A 26,089-nucleotide genomic window follows, 5' to 3' on the forward strand; every position below is an offset into this window, starting at 1 on the left:
CAGCATCTCTACTTTCTGACGTTTTTTCCTTCATAGAATAGTCACTTTTTGGGCTGGGGGTGGGAGTGTGAGAGGCTGATGGATGGTAACAAAGAGAGTAGATGTTTAATGACACTACTAGACATGGGACTTGTACCAACTATGTTCCTGTGAAATGTCAGAAATGCATGTGGGAGGAAAGCCTGATGCAGACTTTCAGAGCAGCTTTGTGTCTAGAGTGGAGATCTGTAGCTTCATCTAGCCAAAAAGGAAAAGTGATGGGTACCCCGGCACACAGCAAATTCTGCACTTTGCACAAGCCAGGTCAGTTCCTGTGTCCTCTTCCTCATAGTTTGCTTTAATCTACAGCTCCTGTGTCAGAGGCATCCTGTTTTTCCATGCAGAATTGGCGGCTGGGTGGTAAAGGCATAGCTTCATCTTTTGTCTGGGATTTCCAAACATCTGGCAGTCAGCTCAGCAGGCAAATGTCCGTTGGGCTGTGTAATTGTATTCAGAATATACAGTCAGTCACTGCATGTATAGCAAGTCACTTGTTGGGCTAACTGTACATTTGCTGATCAACGACACAACAGAGTCCAGCACATCTGGGGAACACAGAAGTTACAGTGTGAGCAAGAAAAATGGGAGCTTTACTTCTGTCCCTCTGCAGAGCTGTTACTGACAGAACTTACCCCTAATTCAGAGAGAGGATTTTATGCAGTCAGTTCTCTGGGGCAAGAAATGCCTCTGTCTCTTACACAGAGCACCAGCCTCTGCTCTTCTCATGACTGGAGCTTCCAGCTTCACAGGAATAAAAATCACAAAACCAGCAGTCAGTTTACATTACATGTATCGCTTCAGGCATTTCTACTTTATGATGCTTTTGCATCCACTGACTTTCAGCCGGAATGGTATGCCCTTTGCTCTTTTATAACTGGAGACAGCGATGCTTTCGCCACATTCTTGAATCTTGCTGATGCCCTGGCTCCCACGTGACCTGCAAAGGGGAGCTGGGTGGGCTGTGTCTCAGCCACCCACCACCGTGTGTGCACAGGATGATTTCCCAGTAAGCAGAAACTGGGGTTGCTGTCGGATTTTGCTCCCTGTGACCGCGCACGCCGCGTCGCCGCCGATCCCTGCTCGCTCTCGCCCCTTGGCCCAGGCCAGCTGAGCGAGTGCCCGGGGCACGTGGCCATGAAATACCAGCCAGAAGCAAAACCCTGCGGTTTCTTCCAGAGCTCTCGGTTTGAGGGCCAGGGGCTGCAGCCGCCCCCGTGGCAGCGGGTCGCCCTGCGGGCCGGCTGGCACCCGCCACTCGCTCTGGCGGCAGCGGCCCGCCTGCCCGCAGGTCCCTCGCAGGGCCTCGCAAGGCGGCGGCTTCGCGGTGCCCCGTGAAGCGCGGAGGCTCGTTGTGGCGAGGCGACAGAAGCCCCTTGTCGGCTAGGCGGCCGGGCTGCCGCGCCTGGGGCTGGGTGGCGGCCCGGTGGCGGCAGACCCCAGCGCGGGGCCGGGGCGCTGCAGTGGGGAGGCGGCCGCGGCGCGCAGGGGGCCACGGGCCACGCCCCGCCGGCGGCAGCCAATGGGGTCTCGCCGCTGGCCGCGAGCGTGGGGGCCCGGCAGCCGGCCTCCGCTGGGACCCCGCGGGGGCGGGGCGGGACGGCCTAGAAGGCGTGGCCCCGGAGGGAGACCGGCTGCTATTGGAGGAGCGCGGCTGGGGGCCGTGGCGGAGGGGGGGCACCGTGCCCCGCGGGGCGTGGCCGGCGCGCGGCGCGGAGGGGGCGGGGCCGGGGCCGTGGCTCCGCGGCTCGGTGCGGGCAGCGCTCCTCGGCGGCGGCGCGGCGGGGAGCGGGGTGGCCGCCGCGGCAGGTGAGGGGCGGCGGGGGACGGGAGGTCCGCGGCGGGGGGCGGGAGGAGGGTGGCCGCGGGCTGCCGTCCGCCGCCGTGCCCGGCCCGGGGGGGGGCGCTGGTGGGGGTCAGCGGCCGGCGGCAGGTGCCGCCCGGGGGCCGCGCTTTGTCTCCGCGTGGGGGGATGGGCGCGGCCCCTCTGGAGCGGCGGGGCCGGGCCGCGGTCCGGCGGCGCGGAGCGAGCCGGGGGGCTCCGGGGGCTGGGTGCCCCCCTCCCCGCACGCACACGCGGGCGCCCCGCCGAGCCGACTCCGCTGGGCCGGTCGGGCGTCGCGGCCCCACGGTCGGGGGAGGAGCGGGGGCCGGCCGGGCGAGCCCCTCCGCCGGGCGGCCGGCGGCGCGGGGCCGCGGCTGGGCGGGCGCGGCGGGTGCGTCCACCGCGACCTTGGCAGCACTGGGGGCGCCGGGCGGGGGGTGCTGCCCGGCCCCGGGGGCGCGCTGGGGCCGCCGTGCCTCCGGGAAGCGGCGGTGGCGGGGCCGCTCCGTGCCGGGAGCCGGCGCCTTGTGCCGGGCGGGCGTTTGGCAGCCGCGGCGGTGTAAAGACCCGGCGCGGGACGCGGGAGAAGCGCCGTGTGAACCGCCAGCGGTGCTGGGGCCGGGGCTGTGACCGGGCTGTCACCTGTGTCCTGTGGGTGCAGCCTTCAGGTTTGGTGCGGGTGCCGCTTTCGGAGGATGATAAGAATTTTCCAGTGCAGGAAAGAGCCAGGGGCTGTGTTACTTGGGGAGCTCAAGGTAACTTCTCAATCCTTCTGCTGATTAGAAGGACTGTCTTCAGGGAGCAGCCCTGTTCCAGGGCTTGGAGGGCCAGCTGCGAGCAGTGGGGCAGCAAGCAGGGGCTGAAGGCAGGCAACGTTTAAAAAAAAAACAATAGTTACAAGGCAGTGTCATCGTATTCCTGAAACTTCAACCTCAGAGGCAGCAATAACGTCCTCTACAGCAAGCACAGTTGCTTAATAATTAAAGCTGTTTTGCTAACTTACGCATGCCTTTAGATTATTAACCTAGGGGAGGCTAAGTTGTCTGCCTTCTTCAATCTGTTCAACACTTTTTCCAGCAACAGTAAAAAAACCAAATGGAACTGTTAGAAGGTGGCTTTCTGTCAAATACAATACCTTTAACTTCTGGAAGGCCACGTGTTCACCTCTTTCCCCTCAGCATTGATTTCACTGTCTGTACTGAAACTGAGTAGTGAAGTCCTGTAGCTCTGGAGATCTCGTTTTCCACCTTGAACACATTCCTTTTAAACAGTTTGCAGCAAGTGTTTGGGCCCCCTATGCAGGTGTGTTTTCTGTTACATCAGTGCAACTTGAGATCTTTCTTTTCTCAAATCTAAACTTTCTATGACTGCTGCTTTATCTCAGGGCAGCAGTCTGGAACAGGAGTAGTCCTGAGAGAATTACCTGGACGGCTGCTGTAGTTATAAAGGAAGGGGCTACGATCCTGAGTGTTGTAAAACAGCAGGGTCTGTATTTAACTAAACAAGTGCCTTGTTCTGTATAAGGTGGAGTGTTGAATGTGGCCTGCTCGTTTCTGGTCTCACTTTTTGAAGGGAGGTCGCAGGAGTCTTGCATTATGTCTTGTGTGTAAAATGCAGAATTTGATGAGCATGACATTAGTGATGTATCTGTGACATTGGGAGCTAAGCCAGTGATGGAGGCGTTTGCCCTGATTCAGGAGGCAGCTGATGCACTGGGCTTTTGTACTACGTGGTTTTGCATTCTAATGGAGAAAGTGGTGTTTCCCCTTGATTGTTACAAACCGGGCATGGAATTGCATAGATTTTAATAGGGTCACTTTGAGAGGCCAGGAATGCCTAGCAGAATCCCAGGAGAAGACTGCAAGCGGGTTATGGACAGAGAAGAATCGGGCAGGGAAGGTGACCTGTTAGTAATCTGGTGCTGAGCAGACTATTTCCACGTTCATCCACACCGGTGTGTAGCACAACTGGAATCTGCAAGCCAGGGACTCACCCTGAACTGAGATTTGGCTAGAAAGTATTTAACATAGCATGGTCGTATATGGATTTTTTCTCTTTAAATTTCTTCCAACATGTGAAAAGAGTTAGGTTAGTAATACGATTAACAATATTTAATAAGATTAAAATTACCAGCATAACTCTCTTGAGAAAGGTGGGCACAGACTGTCAGCTGTTGACACTCCTTAATCTCTGCTTTCTCCCGCTTAAGTGCTGTAAAGAGTCTGGGCTCCTGGGTTCTGCTTGCTTTTCGGAAAAGAAGAATTCTGCCCTCGCGTGCTGACAGCTCAGGTACTGCCTTACCTTTCATGTCCACCAGCATCCTATTCCCAGTGGGGCCAGGGATGTTCCCATATAAGGGCAGAGGGAATAGCTGGCAGAGCTGCATGGAGCGCACGGAGCCGTTCCCTTCGCTTCAGTGCCAGTCTTTGTGCAAAGCGGGGCTGTTTCTGCCAGCGTTGCTGCTGCTGGCACGCTTGGGCTTCCCTAGCAGCGTCAGCAGAGACTGCGAGGACTGAACAAGTCTGGAAAGTATCTGTTGCTGCTGAAGGTGGCCCCGTGTGCCTGGAGAGAGACTGCCTGCCAAATCAGCAATGCCTGTTGTATGTTGGGTGTGCTCTGAAGGAAAAAGCACCCACCCAGGCTGCCTGTGTGTGGGGTGTGTGCTCGCCAGCACTGTCCAACAGGAAAACAAAAGTAATTGCACTTGCTGTCTTCCACTATTGCTGTTTGCTTTCTGGGGTGGTTAATTTAGACAGCAGTGTTGTGTACACGGAGGCATGCTATCTTTTCCAGTAGAAGAAATGCCTTATGTTTTAGTGTCACCTGGGGAGGGAGAACAGCGGATGAGGGGAAGTTCAGGAGAAGGTGAAGCAACCGCTTCCCACAAATGCTCAGTATTTTTTGTGGTAAAAGGTCTCCCTCTGAATCAGTCAGACTCATTTCTCTTCTGTCATCTTCCTCTCTGTCTCAGTCCTTCTTGCTGCCTGTCAAAGCAAACTTACAAGGACTTTGGTTTATCCTCCTCCCGGGCAGCCTCTCCATCAGTTCCTTTTTTGTTTGTTTGTAGCTGTTGTTTCTTTTTTTTTTTTTTTTCTCCTGAAACTTCAAACTGGCTTTTGTAGCCAAGTTCTGAGCAGAACCCTCCCGATCTTGCATAAGGGCATCCTGGAGGAAGATGATAGGGCTTTGATTTATCCCAACTTGCAGGCTGTGCAGGGTGGTAGCAGTCAGAGGAGGCATGAGCCTGCCTGCTTTCTTGTAAGAATTAGCCCTCCAGATACAAGCTAGTTTCAGGAAGCAGGGGTTGGACCAGTGCCCTTCTCGCTTACCTGGATCTTCAGTGAAATGTCTTTGTGCTCTGAGTGCTGGACAGCTGGTGCATTCTACTGACTCTCCTTTGCATTCCCCATAATCTGTTAGAGCCCTGGATTTGATTCACATTTATTTGTGGTTCTCTTGAGTATCTGATTGCAGGATTACTGTATCTGAAAGGATTCATCTTCTGCTGTTCATCAAAACCACAGGAGGGCTGCTTTTGCCTTTATGGGAATGTGCCAGCTGGTCTTTCATTGTGCTGGTATCATTTTTCTTGTCCTATTATTGGAGGTGTCTTTGATGACCTGATGGTTGTGATGATGTCTTTAGAGGAGATTCATATTGATCGTTATTTGAGCGTTGTCTGGTTTGATCTTGGTGCCGGAAGACAATTCTTAGAAAATTCTTGCGTGTGTTTTTCAGGGACAAGCATTTGAGACTTTAAGTGCACGGCCTGGTGGCGTGACACTGTTGTTCCAGGAGGCAGAGTAGACACTTAATTCAATTCAGAAAGTAATCTCATGTGTTACACACTGATGAGAGCCAAAAGATCTTCCCCCTTGGCACACTGAGTCTAGGGACCCTGAAAAAATGTTAGAGGATCTAGCTCTCTAGAAGCATATAGGATCGGCTTTCATGCTATAGTGGTAACTATTGTGTGCCCCTGCTTAATAAACTGGCCTGGGTTGTAGCTGCTGGAGCTCAGACTTGCTAAGCTGCAAAGGTGCAAAAACATGAAGCAGGATATTTCGACCTGTACTGACATGCAGCCTTTACTAATGGAAGAACCACAGTGCTTTGGTGTGATCTCTTTAAGGCTCTGCTTTTTCTCTCCAGCTGCTTAAGTAATAAATGCGGAGGACTTGTTTTCACTGCTAATAATTTTTTTTTTAGCCAAGTAGTAACTTAAGATATCTGAGATATTTTGAGGTTGCAGGAAGCAATTTAGGTCTCCTTTTCATTAACTAGAATTAAGTACTGCCTCCCAATGCTGGGGACGGGGGGAGCAGTGAAAAAGAAACAAATGGTGTCAGTTTAGGTGGATTTGATTTTTTTTTTTTATTGGATCCACTTTTAAACTATTTCTAATATCCTGAATTTAATGTTAGAAATTCACTTCTAAATCTTACTGGCCACTCCCAAGAAAGCAAAAGGCAGGGGGGTGGGGGGTGGCAGGTGAAATAGAAAGGAACTTTGTGGTAGCATGATCTGATAGGAAGATTTTAGGTGTCGATCAAAATGTGAGGTGAATCTTCAAACGATATAGATCCTAAGGAAATTCCCAGATATCGGGGTCTAATGGGATGTGAACTGCAGTTATTTGCTTGCAGTATGAACACTGCAAATACTGTGAGGATGCTTCTCCTGTGCCTGGCAAATGTGAGATTTTTGCATTGCTTTTGGCTTTGAAGTTCAGCTACGGAAGAGCATGGAACTGGTGGGTTGAGTTTCCCCCGTCTCTCTACTCTGCACCAGTGCTGCTGCTTCCAAAATTCCTGCAACTTTACAGCTACTGCCTTGTAGGAAATGATAATTCATTTCCCTTCTTGAAGTATGGGAACGTTGTGATTTTTATCTTGCTACTTGTATCTGTTCCCCTTTTGTCTCGTGGGGAAAGTCTCTGGTCCCTATGTCATTGGGGCTGTAGGTGGAATGATCTTTGTTCCTCGTGGCAGCTTAGCTAGGCTGGTTCTGTATTGGGCGCTGGAGTTTAGGAATTGCAAGACCACTTGCTCTAAATACCCACCTAGAATTTGTGGTGAGCCATCGGGGTACACAGCTGTAAGGTATCAACTAAATAGAGTGCTGTTGTTAACAAGCTGTGTATCTGCAGGTGCAGAGAATTTCAAGTCATCACCATTCTCATTCTTTTTTGCAGTTTTCCATAATTCTGAATTTAAAGGCAGTGCTGCCTTTGGAGCTTCTGGGTTTCAGTGAAAAAACATGCATGTCAGCTTATTGCAGCATAATTTAGCATTGCCTGTCAGCTGAGTTGCAGTGATGGGATTCATGCTGCTGCTGAAGTTATCACAAGCAGAATGTGGTCTTTTCTTGCATCCTGCCCTTCCTTGCAGCTCTGCTGTGGCAGGAGGGTAGTTGTACCTGGGATTGTGCAGGTGGGGGAAGCTGATTGTATTCAAGCATTTGTCCATGCTGATGAAACTAGTTTTCTGACCAAATTGCATGTCGTTCTGTAAATAGAATGGGTATATTTGACAACTTGTCCTATTATGATAATTGCGAAAATTACTACATAGAAGTAGTGTTTTCAGCTTAAAGTTTCTACCCTTTTGTGCCTATTTTAAAATCATTTTTGTTTCAATCTCTGTTTTTTTAGCTCTCCTATACCGTACCATTTCACATTTTGGTTAGGTGGCCTCCCAGATTTACCTTAAGAACTGAGTGCAGCCTGTTTCCACCCTCTGGTCCAGACTCCTGGATACTGTGCTCTTGAAATCCCTCTGCCATGCCCCTGACATGGCCATGTCCCTGTCCTCCTGTGTGAGCCTGTGAGGAGTTCCTGGGCTCTCTAATCTCCATAAAGAAATGCCAACCTCTGTGAACACCTGGCCAAACAAATGCTTAAGAAGATGCTCCTGACAGCGCCCTGCAAGTGCTCTGTGCTTGGGTGGAAGTTCTTCAGACAACAAAAATTTAAAGCACAGGAACCAGGGCTTCAGAGGTGCTCTTGCCAGACCAGACATTGTCAGATAGAATCATAGAACGGTCTGGGTTGGAAGGGACCTTGAAGATCACCTAGTTCCAACCCTCTTGCTATGAGCAGGGACACCTTCCACTAGACCAGATTGCTGAAAGCCCCATCCAGCCTGGCCTTGAACACTTCCAGGGGGGTGGTATCCACAGCTTCTCTGGGCAACCTGTTCCAGTGTCTCACCACCCTCACAGTAAAGAATTTATTTCTAATATCACTCCAGGACCTTCTCTTCTCCAAGCTGAACAACCCTGACTCCCTCAGCCTGTCTTCACAGGAGACACATAATGTTAGCATTGAAGTTGGTGTAGGGTTTTGGACAGCGTGGAGTTAATGTCCATGGAGCAACTCTCTAGCACTTTCAGCTTTGATCCCAAGACTTTTTGCATCAGACTAACCTTCTTAAAATGCTGCATAGAGCAACTCTGTTGGTGAATTACCTAATAGCAAATTACCATATGTGAGAGCATTTGGTAACGCTTCAGGGATCATCCGTCTGCTGTCTTCCACACAGCAGAGTCATGAGCTCTTCTCACCTGTCCTGTGCTGTCTCCTACCTTCAGTGTAGCCAAAAAATGTATGTGCTGGAGATCTCTAGTCCAAGAGCATTTCCTGGACTTCTGAATCCCACAGCCGTCAATATTCTGATCTGTTTTTGCATACTGCTCAACTCTTGCATACAGATTGCAGTCCATTACTGAATGATTCTGTCCAAGAGAATGGTAAAACAGGTGTGCAGCTGAATTAAGTGCTTGGGAGCTATGTGTGCCACTGTGAGAAATAGAGAACTAGTAACCGAGGGGCTCTATTTGCCAAATCTTTTCAGCTAGTTCAGCATTTTGAGAGAAATTGCTGAAATGAGACTGCAGAGATGCTGAAGGACCTAGGGACACTTATGTATTGAGTTTAATAGTATACATGTGATTGAGCATTCTGTCAAATTGTGACCTCAAAAATAGTTAAATTATTTGGAAATTTATAAAATGCCAATAATCTTAATGTCACTGTGACATCTTGCCTTTCTTGGGCATTTCTGTTAAGGCATTTGTGCACTTACGTTCTGATCCTTAGCTCAGCTGAAACATGTTGGATTACTCTTCACATCAACCTGCAACTGCTGAGAGAAATTTAAGGCAAGGATTGTAAGGGCTCTTTGCTGTTTGGCCTGCATGTCAGTGCAGCTTTCTTGTGGCTACAGTGAAGAGGTGTGGTTCCCTCACAGGACTATGCCTTCTGGGGGACTGCTGTTGCTCCAACGGGTAGCACTGACTCTTAGGGTTTGCTTCCTTGATGTAATTTTTTCTGTCATTTTAGGATTTGTAACTAGAAATTGTTTTCCAGAAGCGTGACAGCCAACAGAGCTGCGTGTACAATTACAAAATGGCCCTGGGTGTCTGCTACCAGCTTGTCCTCTTGGCAGCACAGGCAAAATTTGAATTGGCAAGAAGGCAGAGCAGTCCCTGTGGCACTGCCATCCTGGAGTGACTCAGTATGCCGAGCTCCTTGGCCACAGTAACAGGCAGTTGGAGTCCCGGTGCTGGAGTGTCTGTTGTGCTCCATGCCCAGCAGTGCTGAGATGATGTAGAGCGAAAGAAAAAGGAGCAGTGAGGTAGAGCAGCTGTCCTGCAAATGCTGTTCTTGGCCTCTGCATTACCGAGAGGGCAGCTACCTGCAAGGTTGCTCGCCACAGCAGCAGAGACTGGGAGCAGGGGCTGTGTGTGCTGGCAGTACGGCCATATGAGCAGCTGCACAGGAACAGATGAAAGAGCCATTTAGCCTGTTTTGCTTTTTCTGGGCTTGGGACAGTCATGTCTCTGTCCTTATAGTGCCCAAGTCACCATGGCCCCTTCGTTCTCAACGCTGAACTGTTCTGCAGGGGAAGTGAAAGCCTGTGTCAGTAGCCTCAGTAACCAGCTCAGCCGCAGAGTGCCACGAACTTAAAGGCTTCTGGGGTAGTTCTGACAACTGTGCTTTCTGGCTTATTGTGTTTTAAAACCATTCCAGTGTGGTGTAGTAACGGTACTGTGTTCTAGATGCTTGAACTTTGAGCATTTTCTGTCCACAAAACACAGAAGGCTTGCTTGCCAGCAACAATTGCAAATAATCATGTTGTTGCATTGTGGTACCAAGGCCTATATGTACAGGGTGGTGGCATCATGAAGCTTTCCTTAAAGATCTGTATTCATACTGGGTACTGTTCCATAATGCATAACTAGGCTTCACAACACTGAGGACAGCTGTCTCTCCTTAAGTCTGTGAATGGAAGTTGTAAAGAGGAGGCAAGCTGATGGCCGTATTGCAGACTCATGTTATTTTGGAGCTAACCATTCAAATACATCTACAGTATCACACCATCACAGACCTGCTATAGCAACAGCTCTTGCAGTGGATCTATGAATGCCAAACTCATTAGCTACAGACAAGTAACATCTAAACAGTGTCTGCCTTCCAGATGATGACGGTGATGGGCATCCTGCTGGGAAGAACTTGTATGCTGACGTTCTGCTCCTGCAGCCATGAGACACAAACATTTATGGTTAAGTAGTTTTGCAGTTTTCTATTCTGTTGCTGATGGAAGGTTTGTGTCTGACACAGGTGGTTAGCAGCAATGTGCAAGTCCCAGGATGCTGTAGCACTGAGCGGAGCTGTTATAGGAGAATGACCTGCACTTGCAGCTCTGAGGTTCCATCCTTTTCCTTTGCCTGTATTGCCTCCTGAATGTTTGAAAGCCATTGGGCTGTGCATCTGTTTACCATCCTCCCAGTGCTGCCAGCACAGTGTAATCCTAGCGGGTGCTGCAGTAACAATGACAGCCTCAGTGTTCTCTGCGAGCTGCCAGAGCCTGTTGGATCATCAAAACAAATATGGCACCTGGCTGTTCAGCTCTAGCATTGTAATCTGCATCCCCAAGTGCACCATGTAGGAAGTACCAGAAGGCATAAGGTCTTAATGATGGAACTTCGCCCAAAGTGCAATGTGTTTAATTTAAGCAGGTAGAAATCGTATGTATGCAGTGATTCACGAGGGAAATGGTTTCAGCCAATATGAACACATGGAGCAGCCTTGTTGTTCCATTGTAATGAAGAATACATCTCGGAAAACTCTTCTCTGTGTAGAGACAGCCTTAAACTTTTTGTGCTTATGAAACTGTTCTCTCTACTGGGAACCATCCTCTGCGATGCTGCTTCACTTGGCTGCAATAGAACTGTTAGTCTACAAATAGTCTACAGTCTACTGATTTCTTTACCCCACTCAGTGACCTATAGGAAGATCTGAGTCTTGGGTTTGTCTTCAGGCTGTTCTTCTGTATATGCTGTAAGAAGTCTTGTCCCTTTGGCCTGTTTGGTACAGAAAGGTGGAAAGCTCAAGTGAAGGAAGGGGAATTGATCTTTTGAGAGCTGCAAGAAAAGAAAAAAAAAAAGTATTAGAGGACTTCCCTTCTAAAGAAGCAAAACAATTCTTTAAAATGACTGTTTACATGTGTTAATTCCCTTTGTTTTTTGTGGGATGGAAAGGTCATTTTATCTCTATCTAAGCTATGAAAAAATCAATGGTCTAATCAATTTCTAAAGTAGATTTAGTCAAAATGACTGCTGTGTTGTGGCTTGGGCTTTGATGTGTGAAGGTGTCCCAAAAAGCTGCTAGAAAAGTCAATGCAGAGCATCGCTGCAAATAAACTTACAGAATTTGTAGGGGAATTTTCTGTCCCATTCACTATGTCCACAGGGTGCTTACTTTCCCTTGCCCAGTCCCAGCGCGGCTTCCTCCTGATGTTCCTGCTGAAAGAATAGATTGCTGAGAGCAGATCAACAAAAGCAGTCACGCAGTTCACTTGAGCGGTCATGCATAAATATGAGCAGACTTTCTGCTGTTAAAGCTGATGGTTAGCCTTGCCTGCCACCAGTTTTCCATAGGCTGCATGTTCCTGCTGCTTGGAACTTGGCTGAGGATCTCATCCAAGAGGATAGTGTCCCTGATAGACAGCCAGGTATTAGCGTTCTGGGGTAGCTGGGCTGGGGGGTTCACAATGGGAAGAAAATTTATTGGTATGAACATACCAACGTAAGGATTGATAAAAACCACATCTCATTCTGCCCTTGCTTTGGAGTTGTTTTGAGTGGTATAATGGGCAGAGCCCTGCCAGCTGTCATGCTGACCTGCACCCAAGCCTTGGCCTGTGCTCCTGCCTGCACACAGAGCGTAAGCTCTCTGCCATGTGCTCTTTGTGAACTTAAATGTGCATTTGACATATAGCGCAAAATGAGAACAGTCATTAAATGGAAATGCTGGCTGGAGGTGGAAGTTCAATGGGCCTTCTGCTAGAAGAGAAGTAGTAGGAGGCACTAGTCCTCATGATGTTGAGTGCCTGGTTAACATCTACAAGGGATTAATGCTTTTCTTGCAATGATCTTGAATAACTCGGGTCTTTGGGGAGATTTGAGATGGGTAGTTATTAGGTTTTATGCCTGCTTCAGAGGATATATACCTCCGAAGGGTTCTGTTGTTTTAATAGGTAGAGCAGCTGGAAAGAAACACGTGAGTACACGGCAGCAGGTGACTGTGTCCATGTAATGTGTTTCTTAGAATGTTTGACTTGGAGCCGTACAATGGTATGAATAATTGATCTGTGCCAACATCAACACCGTACCTCATCATTATTTAATTAAAAAAAAAAAAGCTGATGCACCTGAAATAATGGGTTACATGTTGGAAGGTGGTATTCCTAGCAGGTGTCTTCAGCAAGTATCAGTACTATACTCTGTACTGTTCAGTAGTTCATCAGTATTCTGGAAATAAATCTAAAGCTGCTGCTAATGTTGATTCAGCAGAGAAGCAGGCAATGCTGGGGGCAAATTCAAAACTGCGGCTGGAAATGACAGGTCTGTTGGGATTTTCTTGCTTGAAAATCCTGAATAGTACCTAAATCTTTGGCAGAAAGGGGATCAGGTAGTGAAGTTTTCCTTAGAGCTTTTGGAGAAATGGTTAAATGGTGACTAAGAAAGATATGAGCTCCTTATACTTGGAGTCAGGTAATTGACTGTTAACTGATAAAAACTTTGCAGTCTATGATTTCTGTAGCTCCTCTGTTATGCTGTAAAATGGGTCTAGTAAAATAAAATCCATCTGATACAGGCAAGTACAGACTTCTGTGTGCCAGGGACACTGAACGTTCACCAATTGTGTGCTTCACCAAAGCAGTGACCCTGAAGAAGGGGGAGGAAGGGGGCAGGGTGGAGGGATGACAATCAAATTGATATTAAAAAAAAAAAAAAAAGTTGGTCAAGCACTCGGGAAGGTGCCTTGTAATGAGAGGTTGACAGGACTGAGCTGTTGATTGCCAAAAAAGCTATTGAGAGGTGACTTGGTTAAAGCACGTGCATAATTGACTGAGGAGCTACTCTTTAATCCAGCAGGGAAGGAATTAATGGCTCAAGGCAGAAGGCAAACAAATAAGAAATTAGACTGGCCTTGCTGCCAGAAAGAATGATGAAGCCATTGGAGCATACTGCTAGGGGAGTAGTGAACTTATGTTTTGACCTCCGGAGGCCTCTAGTCTAGATGCCATAAACCACTACATTTCACAGAACCACTTAATGGGTTTTGTGGAGGTGTGAGCGGATAAAGCGGAATGGCGCCTGTGTGGTAGGCAGGAAGTCAGAGTGGTCGCACCTTAAATTATGTGACTCTTGACTAGTCCTGCTGCAACTGATTTCTGGTTTTCCGTGCTTTAGAAATAACCTCAAGACTGATGCAGTTTTGTTCCTTGTCCCTGGTTTTTTTCCTCCCAAACTTTGTTTATGTCTGAGTGTTTTATGTGACATAAGTGGTACATCCTGGATGTAAAGAATCTTGTTCGTGATGGGAGTGCTAACCCGAGGTTTGTAGTTCAGATGTCTCCTGAGAACAAAATGTTCTTTATATTTCTCACACTATTTCTTTCACCATTACACGGATCTTTCTATCCGATCTGTCTTGTGGTACTTATTTTACTGATTAAACTTTCTAGGAAAGTGGAGTTTTATTAAGCAGTTGGTGCGTAGACCCATGTACACTGAGGAACAGTGTTAAATTCCAACTGCATTTTTGTAATTTCAGCTATTTTCATTAATCTTGTCTTACATTCAGTGTGAAAATCCTATACAAGAAGTAAGTATGAATGTTGTAGTTTAGCCTGTGATTGTTTCAGGATAATTTACGATCATTTACAGGCTGAAACCTAACTTACAGGTTTACAAGGCCAGACAAATCATCGAGCTCACTTAGTCTGATGTTGTGTAAAGCAGGGCAGTGGGCTCTCCTGAATTTAAGCTAAACATCCGAGTTGAGACTGAATGTTAATGAAGAGTTGTGAGTGATGGAGATCTTGCCATACCAAATACATTTTAAAGGTATCTCTGAGAAAAGAAGTTTGAAAAACAGACCTTGGTCTACACATTCCAGAAACCTGTAATTAGCAAATTATTAACTTTGTTCTGAAAGGGTTAACTGATGTTGTACTTGTTCTGTTTGGCTTCTGGTTGACTATATAATAGCCAGCATCAGCAATTTCTGTACTGTGCTGGATTGCAAAGTCTGATAATTAACACATTAGTTTCATACTGCTACTGCCAATGTTTGCACTGAAGAACTTTGCTTTTTTTGGCCATATGGATGGGTGGGAATATCAAGATTGTGTTATGGCTCAGTGCTCATTCATGTGCTCTGTTTTTCCCAAGACGTCTAATCAGGCTTGGGGCTGAACGGTGCCTTTTCGGAGAATCTTTAACCGAAAGGTCAAAATAAGCACAAGGCCTGGAGACAAGTCTCACTGTCTCTTTTTCCCATCCCCCAGCCGTCCTTTGTGTCTGTCTCTCTCCACATATACATATGTACGAGTCCTTCACCCAACACATTCATCTGTGATTCCTTTCTTGAGACCCAAGCCTTCCAAGTGCCCTGCTGCCACTCGGGGTCTTCCCAAACAGTGCACAGCTCTGCGGGCTGAATCTCACTCAGCAGTCTGTGTTTGTTCGGGAGCGGGGAGCTGGGGGGGATGATTTGTGGTCGGGGGAGCTCCTGGCACTCACCTCCTGATGGATCTGCAGGCTTTCCACCATTGCTGTGCACTGTTAGCTGCCTGGCATGTGTCTCTCAATTAACCACCTGTAGCTAGACCAGGATTTCCCTTGAAGTCGGGTTTGCTTATAGACTGGAATCTGGTGGTGCTTCGAGTGGGAAGGAAAATGTGCCTTACAGCGGCCTCAGAGCGAGGGCTCCAGGTGATGCCGTGGAAGCTGAAGACATGGGTTTGTGATACAGACCGGGTCAGATATAAGTGGGATTTGTTCATGCTTACCCTGTGCTACCTCCCGTCCACGCACTGAAGGTTCTCCCTGGAAACTCCCTGTGGGAGAGCATAACCAGGGGAGTGGGAGATGTTGAAATCTGCATATTTACGCCAGCTCTCAGCGTTTGTCTGAGGAAGGTGCCTTTGTTTTAGTAAATGGGATTTATTTTTAAGGTATTGATGGGTTTCTGCCTCTTGTAACAGCATTTGAGGCAGTCAGCTCTTGCTTTTTAAGTGTCACTGTTTCAGCCCTGCCTTGGCTACTCCCTTCCTTACTTGCCAAGTGCAACTGAAAATGAGGTATTGAAGCAGCTCATCTAGGGTTTTTTGTATGCAATCTAGCAAATGTTAGTGCTGGAAGTTGGAATCTTGCTGCTGTTTGTCTGGTAACATTAGCCTGTGTTGTTTCCTTGTGCTGCTTTTGAAAAATACTGGTTTCATTTCTGTGTGAGAAGTGGTTGGCCCATAAATGTATGCCAACCCACCTAATAATTCTTTTATAAAATCTTTCATCAGGTCTTTTCTGTTATATGGTTTAGAAAGAAAAAAAAAAAACCCAAACACCTCCCTTTACCCCTGGAAACAGCAGTCATCTTGTTCTGCTGAGCTGACTGTAGCTCACACTGATCAGTGCTGTTTCCTTTGTCTTCGTTTATTTTAGAGTTAAGCTATAAGCTGTTTAAGACTGGGCTATTTTTGTTCTATAATTTTTCCGGATCTTTTGTATGAGCCTTCTAAATGCTAAAATAAATGCTTTTAAAAGCAGAACTACCATCCATGTTGGGCAAGATGGTCATTGCTCTAAAAATGAAGTTTTGTGGTTTTGCACTGATAAAATGTTTTGGCAAGCACATGCCTGCACAAAGGAATGCCTAGGTCAGGGCTGGATTCATGGCTATCTTATGTCTTTAAGTTAGATTGCCTTTTGTCAGCCAGATGCCTTGCAATCCCTACCTTCTCTCTCCATCCCTCCTTTGACAGTAGCTGTGGGCGCTCAGCAGGGGCTCCCTGGTTGTGTTTGCTTTAGCTGGGGAGGTGTTTGCCTTCACTGCAGAATTCCAGCTTCTAGCTGCCGGGGAAACCTGGAGCACTTGCGTTGATTTATTAGGGCATAGTGTGCCTCAGGAATGCCTTTGCTAAGGAGCTGGGAGTGATGGAAGGGATCTTGCCTGATGTGGTATGAAGCCTTCTTGTTTCTCTTTGCAGAGGCACTAAAAAGGAATTCCCCAAAGCAAGGTAAGAAAAAAAGCTCGCTAGGCTGACTACTTTGGAGAGTGTCAAAGTAAGACTTCAGTTGGGTTTCCCTGGCATAAAATCAAGGAGGTGAATGATAGCTGCAATTTTAAGAGTGCAATTTTAAGTGCATTTTTGGTGGGAGATGGTACTGTGAGTTGCCCGACCAGAGGGTTTGTATGCTTTTGGTTTGTGTTAAGAGCTGGCATTCCAGAGCTACTGACTAGGGCTTTTTTCTGGGACTTGGCTTTGGGCCACCTAAATGTTTTGCACTTGAAAGAAGCAAGTTTCAACCTCTTTGGATTTGCAGACTTCTAAACATTTTCCAGTAGAGATACAGCAGTGGAATTGCTTTTTTAATTACCTTTGCAGACAAAAGTCTATGGACTGCAGGTTTAAAAATCACTGACGTGAGCTTGTCTTCCCTGTAGAGAGTTCACTAGAGTACCTTTACTTCTGTCATCTGTCCCAGCCATTTGATATGCAGCCCTTGTTGTCCTTTCTTGTCTGGCATGCACACACAAAGATGATTTTTGGACTTACTCTTTCTTTTGAGATTTTGGTGGCTGTTGCCCCATCTGTTCTGAAACCAACACCTAGGAGAACGTTGGGTGTTTGTACGAGGCAGGGTGGACAGCCTGTCATTTTGTGTTGATCAAGTATTTGGTAGTTGCCGAGTAGGTTGTGTTTATGGGGCATCAGTGCTGAGAAGGAATTTCCTTTCCTGGCTGAGGTAGAAAGACTGTCCACGTAAAGCTTTTTTCCTTTGCTTTAGCATTCCTTGAGGTTGTTTCCTATTTTACAAATGCATCTTTTGAGAACTGCCAGGAAAACGTCTCGCTCACATGGAAATGGAAATTTCTGAGCTCACAGGGATGAAAACCTTTGAGTCTGTGCTCACTGAGTGAAAAGAGGATTACCAACCAGCCATTCTTCAGCGTGCAAAGCAGTGGAGCAAAATCTGCAGAGGCCCTCCGAAAGTTATTGGCTTTCCTCAAGAAGGGTGCTTGTGAATAGAATTGAATGAGGTTGGTCCTGACCTTCTCAGCTTCCCTGCTGCAAGTGCAGAGAGCTGTGAAACTTTGAACTCGGTAGATGTTTGAATAAAATGGGAGAACTTTTTTGAGGTAGGTGTCTTGCAAAGAGGTCTAGAGCCAGCATTCCTGTATTACTGTAAGAGAATTAATGGTTTTGTGACTGTATTTGGGCCTGATAAAAAGCAGGGAGGCAATGCTGATTTTTCAAGATCTATTTGAAGGGTTCAGAAATGAGGATGGTCTGCTGGAGTAGATGCAGATGGCTTATTTTCACTGGGGACTGTTAAACCTGCCAGAGTGTAAACCGCATCTTAACAGAAAAATGCGAGACGAGGCCTGCACATCTCTCCCTCCTAATTACCACAGCTCAGCTGCTGCTGTCTCTTATACTTACACATCTGAAAGGTGACAATGACAACGTCTTGAATGGCAAAGCAATAGCAGGAAGGCTCACGTGTTAGGGTTTTTTTTAAAGCTGTAGTCTGGAACAAAAAAAAATTATTCAACCAATGGTCAAGAATATCCTTATGAAAATACAAAATGATGAAATATCCTTTCTCCTAGAAACTGCTCTTATGAGACCACCAGCATTTTTGTAGGTCTTGATGGCTTGTTTCCTGAGCGACTACTGGTAAAGCAGCAGCCAGCTTCATCCTCTGCCACACTGACAGCCTTGGGAATGTCCAGCACAGCAGTGGGACTACCATTTTTGCTGTCCCTGCAGCTCTGCACTGGTTTGCCTTTGTATGCACTACCTTTTCAAGAAGTTGGAAGGTTCTTCTCGCCTGTTCTGGCAAAAATATCCAGTAACACTTTCACAGCAGTTTCTTTAATTGCCAAACCCTAACTTTCAGATCCTCATCGCTCATGGCACACAAAAAAAGATCAAAGATAGTTTTGAGTATGACCTTGTCTTAGAGGACCAAGGACTCGGGGAGGATAGTATTGTAGTTACGATTGCATTGCAGTGGTACCGGAAGAGTGGAGGCAGTGGCAGCTCCCAGTTGCTCTGCAGGTGACAGTTTTGGATTTGGTGTTTCCCCGTGAAAATCTGTTGCAGGTTGCTGTTTCTCACGGCACTCTTGCTGGTTAGCCATTAACTTGCTCAATCTCCCCTCACCCATGACCTTACTCTATTTCACAGTATCCTTGTAAATCTGGTTTAAGAAACAGCTTTGTGATGGTTTCTCTTCCTGCCTTCCAACTTGTTCTGTTTAGCTTGGGAGAACATGCTGGCACCCAGGCCTTGGCAGGCACATTTTTAGTGCCCCCTTTTGCTTCTGTCCCTTACCCTTTGACAGTCCCTGGGGAGCCCCATGCCAGGGGCAGCAGGCAGGACAGGCTCTGATCAAATGCTGCAACGGGCTGATGGAATTCCTTTCAGCTGGGAAACAACACAGCAGAGGAAAGGCAAAACAGTGCTGAAAACCACAGCTTTTTTTAGCTGAGAGGAGAATGTCCTTCTTCATACGTAGCCTCCTCCTGCTCATGTCCATACATAGTCCCTTCCTGTTCCCCATCATATAGTGTTTTCTCTCACTGCATCAGGGCATTCAGGCTAGTGCTGATCTGAAGGAGCAACCTATACTAGGAGATCATTCTGCAGAGTTACTTGTCTTGTTTCTGCAGAGGGCTCCCCTCTTTCAGTACTCGGCTGTCTACTGCTGTTTTCTCTTGTTAGATGTTTCTTCGAGTACACTGCTTGCAACTGTGGAGACTGCAGTTCTTCCTTTCCCCCTTGTAATAGCCAGCTCTCCCAGCCTTTTCACAAACGGGGAATAAACATTGAAGTGAGGGGATGCCTGTCCATTTGTATCAGCCTGGGAAGTGGTAGATTTCTCTCCTGAGGCCTTTGCCTCAGGCATCTTGGCAAAAGGCATCTAGTCTCTATTCACTTCAAACACATACAGTTCCTAAGCCAGAAATGCTCATGAACTGTGATCAGTTGAAGGCCAGACAGCGTGACCCTGGTGCCTCTTAAAAATCAATGAATTAAGGAGCTGTGACTTCTGGATGCTTGGAAAGTATGAGCAGGTTGCAGCACCCGCTGTGCAGTGTGAACCTGAGGAGGATCACAGGGTGATCAGCTCAAACATGAATCTAACCTGTATTTATGGTAGGAAAATATCCTGAAACGTGTGCCAGAAGAATTACAGTTTGGATAAATCGCGTGTTTTGGCGAACACCAGCAATTACCTTCTTCATAGACCCTGTGTATGGGCTTCCTTTCCTTAAAGCATGAGGAATTTAAGGCAAATTTCACTCTGGAGCTAGAAGGCATGTTTTTAGCAAAGGCAGTGCAAGCAGCATTGGGACCTACTCCAGGCCTTTGGTGTGCTGAAGAAATGCGAACAACTGCAGAGAAGGGCATATAGCTCAGATCCTTTTGCCAGCGTGCTTAGCAGGCAGTCCAGTACCAGATCTGGTTCAGTCTTCGACAAGTGACCTCTGTCACTGAAGGGGAACATAAAGAGCCTCAGTGAGCTTTGGCTGAACTGGGCTTTTGCCTGTCTGCTCTGGAGAGAGAGTAACCTCAGTGTTCCCCTCCTTCCCTCCCCCCAGTGTGTCTGTGAAAATACTAACTTGATTTAGCTGCCAAAAAAAGACATTTTTAAAGTATACATTGCTCTCCTGTGTCCTAACTTCTGTAAAATATGGGTTATGGTTGGTTCCTGTATATGGTGCTCAGCAATTTTGCAGAAGAGAAAACGGCACCTCAACAACTATCTACACAACACTTAATATAGTGAGGTCTTAGTCTGTACTAGGACTCCAGAGTGCTATTCTGAGCATTATGAACCCGATTATATTACATATAGAGCTCAAATGGCTCAGAGCCACACTCTGGATATTAACTGTTTCTATTAAGTTTTGCATTTAGAGATCCTTCTGGCAGAGGAGGGTGATGCTGAATGAGCTGACGTTCCTGCAGCAAAACTGTGTGTGTCTGTACAGTGAGGGAGTGTTCTGCCTTTAATTTGCACAAGGAGTAACCTGAGTTCCAGAGCTTGTTAACTTACGGATGCTCAGTGTAATAATCTTTTCAATATACTAGTTTCATAGCCACAGGTGTTGTGGAGGAAGCACTTACTGATGTAGATGTATAGGAGGGCAAGAGAAACCTTACGAAGTGCTATAAATATATCATAAGGGATAAATCCATATGTAGCATGTCATTTGACAGAGTATGTGGTAAAATGGCATTGAATGTTGTTACTTGTGATTCTTAACAGTCTGCGTCCCTGAAAGAGTGTTTTAAAGACTTGGTTTAGTTTGTGATGAAAGTAGCTTTAGGAACAGTGAAAGTCCTTCCCACTTTTTTTTGTTTTAAACAAAGTTTCTTTTAATGGTTTACATTTTGTGTTGTGCGGTTTCAGATTTTGTAAAAACAAACCCCCTGAAAACCCAAACAACAACAATAATAAAAGAAAACCCTCTGTAGATCATTTGGGTGACCCAAACAAAGTTGATGGGTTTCTCACTGTTTGAAATATACATTGGCTGCCGGGTGGGAGCTGTGCAACTCTTCCTTCCTCATCCCACAGGCGCAGGAAGAGAGAAAAGCGTATAATCCTGCCCTGGCACTGACTGAATTTGAAGCACGCTGCCCCTGGACAGGTATGCTGAACTTGGAGTCTAAGTGGCTGCCTTAGGGGGGAAGTGGGGTGGACAGTATTGTATGGCTCTTAGGGGTATGAGGCCCTGGGACAGGGATGGGTAGAGACTTGCTAGTGGGAGAAGAAGGGTGCTGGAGGTGGCAGCATGTGCTGTTGGGAAGGACACGTCTCATCTCTACTTGGAGGCAGCAAGACTTTGCCAGGTTTGGAGTTAAACGCTCTCGGCAGTACCAGTGCAGCCTGCAGCTCCTTTCTCTGTCCTGGGGGGGAGGTCCCCTGCTCCAGCAGGGGCTGCCTGCCTGCAGTGAGTGACTCTGCAGGGGACAGAAGTGAGTGGGTGAAAGTATCCCATGTGCCGTGTGGATGGATCCATGTGCCACTGGTTAGCTCATGCCAAGGCTGATGGTGAGGGGCTGAGTTCGTATGTGTTTTAGGGATGAGTATTCCCTTCCTCAGAAAGAAAGAGCTGACTGCTTTACCTTGCAAAGGCTTTGCTCCCTAAACTTGGCCTTATAGTGCATAAAGGCACACAATGACCTTAGTGTTCCTATGCCTTCTCAGCTGCGTTTTTTGTCTTGGACTCCACTGACCCTGAGATTTGGATGTGTTTCCCTCTGCTGTTTTGTGTTAAAAATGAAGGAGCTGTGATGTGGGGAAAGAGTTTGTATGATGGAACCCATCAAAAAAAATATGAGGGGGATGATGGTGGTGTTTGGAAGGGCTTGGATGCGACATGGTAATAGGGATGGATGTTGTAGTGTGGGGGAGAGGGGAAGCTAGGAAGGGACTGCAATGGGAATCAGTCCCCGAAATAAGTATCACACAAACAGGGCATGAAAGGATAAGCAGTCTTCTCCAAATCAGATTCTGTGCCTGAGCCTTTCTTTAGAATTTCTTGCAATTTAGACGAATAGCCAACATCAGATTTTTAAGTGGTGTTTGTGCTGAACACTTGCAGGAGTGCGTTCCCATCCAGCTGCTGAGCAGAAATCCTCATTCTTCAGTCTTGCTGGGAGCTGCTTTGCGCTTTTCTGTGGCAGCAGCTTTTGCAATAGGAGCCCCCCCCCCTTCCCGAAAAGGATGGCTTTTTCAGTGAAAGAAGTGAGCGTAGCCAGGCAGACATTATCCCCTTGCCGGAAGGAGGGATCCAGGCTCCCTGGGGAGGAGGGAATGGGGGGAGTGAGTGATTCATTGCAGCTGGCTGCAGTTTGGCCTCCTTCTCTCTCTTTGCCCTGGGTGCCAGGGAGTGACAGCTTGTGGGCAGCGGGCCAAACTGTGAAAAGAGGAGTGTGTGAGGCCTTTAGCTTTCTCATGCTTTATCAAGCTGCAAAGAATAGCTCGATATTCAGCCAGCATTGGTGCAGGTCAGGAGAATGGAAATGCTAACTTAACTCCTGACATGCTGGCTGATTGCTGACCGCACGCTCTGCACGGAGCGAGGGCCCCACTTTGTACGGCTTTCGTACAGCAGCATGCGGAGCAAAAGGGAGAAAACGTGCTTTGAGGCAATAATGAAGATATTTTTCTGTTAAGTGGGCAGCCTCTGAGACTTGCTGGGAGCGTGGAAGGATGGAAAGCGCTCTCCTCTTGTGGCTTGCTGGCTTGTGCAGGTGGAGGATGGAAACACCAGAAGGTAGGGCAGCAGGAGCGACAGGCATCCTGGGAAAGCGTGAGGGACTGGGGCGAGTGGCAGGTCTGCCCCCGGCTGCCCTTCCGCTCGTGGCACAGTGCTGAGCTGACCCCTGCGCCCGGCCTGGCCTGTGGGGAAGCGGTGGCCTGGGGAGCAGGATGCGGCCGGTCCTGGAGCCGTAACCCTTTGCTGGAGGGCCGGCCAGCAAGGCGTCCCTGCGGCCCAGCCTCTGCGCAGGGCTGCCCGCCGGCACCGAGGGAGTTAAGCGTTCTTTGTCGGCGAGGGGTGAGCCTACCTCGGGGTGTTGAGCTCCATTCCCACGGCTTTTCCTTTCTGACCAGGGTTGGGGGAGGGATCGTGCCTGGAACAGTAAAATGCCCAGAGGCTGGAAAACAGCACCCCGGGCCCCTCTGGCCCTGTGTTGGGCTGGGAGGGATTTGAGCTTCATGGCAGGCTGGACAGAGGCTGTTGGCCAAGGCTGGGGTCTGTTGCCACTGGGTAAGATCATGGATTTATTTCCCTCCTTTAGGCAGACAGAGATGACTTTGCAGGCAACCAAGTTCCTGCCTAGGGCACCGAAATAAATTACTTATCAGCTGGAAGGATGTAAAATAGAAATCAAGTCCCCGGTAGTTCCATGAAGCAGATCACACAGGTTAAACATACGGGTTTTGTGGCTGAGCAAGAGCAGCAGTGTTAGAAGGAGCATCGTTCCTTACAAAACATGTGAGTTTCTCAAAGGTGTAGGATAGCAGGGCCCTTCTTCCCTCATGCTGACGCTGTCTTCTCCTCCTGCACTGCTTTGAGCTGCTACATGGAGCTGTTTGAAGCCCTGAGGAGCAGGAGGAGGGGGAAAAGCAGGTGATAGTCTGAGGGGCTGGAGAGGGGAGTTGGCGGGTGCTCAGAGCACAGCCTGCAGTGCCTCGGAGCCCAGGTATCCCACTGTTTCTCCATCAGCAGTGCAGGGGGTTGAGAGGGCGAGGGAGCTCTGCCACATCCTAATTTGCTGTGAAGCTGAGTGTACAGCTGTGTGTACTCTGTGAGGGGTACTAATCTGGGCCAGCACCAATGTCCCAGCAGAGGGAGAAGGAGTTGAGAGTACCTGTTCAGCCCCTAGGAATACTCTCTGAAGTCCTCTCTGAGGAATAAGGTGTGCAGTCCCTATTCTCAACAGCTTCTGAATTCAGGGCAAGGCAAATTGATGTGAGTGAATGGGACCCAGAAGTCACATAAAGGAGAGATGAACCGTGGGCTTGAGGTGCAATTCCACTGCTTAATTCTGCTGGGCTTGCTTGCGCTGTGCAGACCAGGTTATGCCAAAAAGCATGGCAAATGTGCGAGAGGCTTGGCAAACGACACTGGGTTTTTGTTTGTGCATGGGATGCCTGACCTTGCTTCTGCACCAAATTCTCTTTGCAAAGGGTGAAGTGCTGTGATCCTCCCACTTGGTGTGCTGGCCCCTGTGGCAGGAGGATCTGGAAGGGAGAGGGTTTGGGAAGCAGTATTGCCTGTGTGGGACAGAGGCTTTATTTCTTGCAAAGTCAAGAGGGTAGCCTGGGTCAGCACCCAGGTACAGGAATGAGCGATGGAATAACAGCATCTGTGCAAATATTCTGCAGACACCAAAGTGAGTCCTCCTGGTGGATCTTGCAGACTGTTAGATGCCAAAATCATAATAGACTGGTAGGCAGCAGCCATTGTTCTGTTTTCTGCGCCCAGGCACTTAATGGTCGCTGAGCTCTGCTTTCAAGTGTACTGCAGCTCTTTGCTCTGTTTACTGACCCAGCAACGGGAAATGTGGCCAGAGTGGGAGCTGAAGTCACAGGCTGATCTGAGACCTGTGCAAGGCAGACCTGTGGTGGATGCACAAAGAGAAACTCTCCCCTGCTGTGGCGGTAGCTTGGGACCCAGGTGCAGCGAATGCACCAGTGAGAGGCTGGCTTTTCTGCTGTGCTCCTGCAGGGACAGGGGGTGTGTTCCCATTGTGCCTGTTCTGGTTTGCTCCTGTCAAGCCTCTTCTCATTATTCTTGCCTTGAGCTGTCTCAGGCCTGAAGGCAAAGTGCTACAGAAGGCTCTGTAGGCTTGCCCTTGAGAGACATGCGGTCCTTGGAGAGTGCCTGTTCAAGGGAAGCACTGCAGTGGGCTGAATTGAGGCTGTTTCAGGCTGCAGAGCTCTGAGCTAATCTCCCAGAGGCAGAGACATTACTCACCAATCAGGAATGTGTCTGTATTTTTCCTAATGAGAACAAAACATTTTATCCCTGTTCATTAGAGAGTTAGGGTGTACTGTTGCTATGCCAACAGACTCCTCTCCCCTGCAGACACACTGGGGGTGTCCTCCGTGCCATGGTTAAAGGGTGAACGGGAAGGCTCTTTCTGGCAAGAAAAAGATCCCATTGTTTTCCTGGGGCTGCCTGGACTTTGTGCAGCTGGCCAGATCTTGCCTTCTCAGGGGGAAGGGAACCACAGTGGGAGTCAAGTGCAACAGAGATTCAATTTATTGGAAAAATAGTCTTTGCATTTCATGTTATGTTGTTTTTTCCAGCTTGAGGCACACTCTTCAATAAGAGAAATGAAGGTGTCTCAACGTTCCCAAGAGTCCAGATGGTAAGCAAAATGCGCCGGGAGTCAGCACTAGGATGCCCATGGACCGTTGCAGCCCACTGGGCTCCTCTGTGTTCCTGAACATCTCAGTTTGTGTGGCCAGTGTAATGCTGGGCAGCCTCTTGATGCTGCTGCATGATGAACTGCACCACCTGCGATGAGCTGGATGAGTGGGTTCACCCAACACATGGTCTACTGGAAAGAGTGGGTGGCTGTATGCAAGAATATGCACTTGTTCCCTTTATGTAGGGAAATCCTATGAAGGACAGAGGATGTCTCTTTAACAAAAGCTTTGTTTACTCCCAAGGCTGACTGTCTATTTGCACCCACTGTTCTTGAGGGACTGGTTGGGGTCTGTGGGTTGCAGTGGTGTCCAAGTCAGGCCACTGTTACACCTTTTGCAAGAATTGCCTTGGCACCTCTGCTGCTGCATTTCCATCTCTGTTACGATGTGAAAAACAAAATTTTAAACTTTGTATTTTCTGTGCGAGGGGATGAGTTTAACCTACAGATGGAAACAAAACGACCAAAAAAAGCTGCTTTCTGATGGTGATCTATGGCCAGAAATGGGGCAGTGAGGTTGCCAAATCTGAAGACAGTCTCGTGGAGCCAAGGTGATGTTCGTATCTGGCTGTCAGTCACTGTGGAGTGTGGTGCGCTGCTCTGTGGTGTCGACAGCTATAGACCCCTGAAGAAATGTCTCCCTGAAACAGAGTTCCAGAGTTCTTCTTTCAGGCTGCTTCCTGTTGAA

General features: G+C 48.0%; 1 protein-coding gene across 2 annotated transcripts in view; it reads left to right on the forward strand.

The window, feature by feature from the left end:
• Positions 1 to 1,759: 1,759 nt before the first annotated feature.
• PLXNB1 (plexin B1) overlaps positions 1,760 to 26,089 on the forward strand; it is an 82,091-nt gene continuing 57,761 nt past the window's right edge. The window contains exons 1-2 of one of the 2 annotated variants that reach the window (XM_055709353.1): positions 1,760 to 1,845; positions 25,280 to 25,341. The gene's annotated coding sequence lies outside the window, so the exon portion shown is untranslated. The remainder of the gene's footprint in view (positions 1,846 to 25,279; positions 25,342 to 26,089) is intronic. The other variant, XM_055709354.1, reaches the window with a different exon arrangement.

The sequence above is a fragment of the Falco cherrug genome, chromosome 4 (assembly GCF_023634085.1).
Source record: "Falco cherrug isolate bFalChe1 chromosome 4, bFalChe1.pri, whole genome shotgun sequence".
Lineage (NCBI taxonomy): Eukaryota > Metazoa > Chordata > Aves > Falconiformes > Falconidae > Falco > Falco cherrug.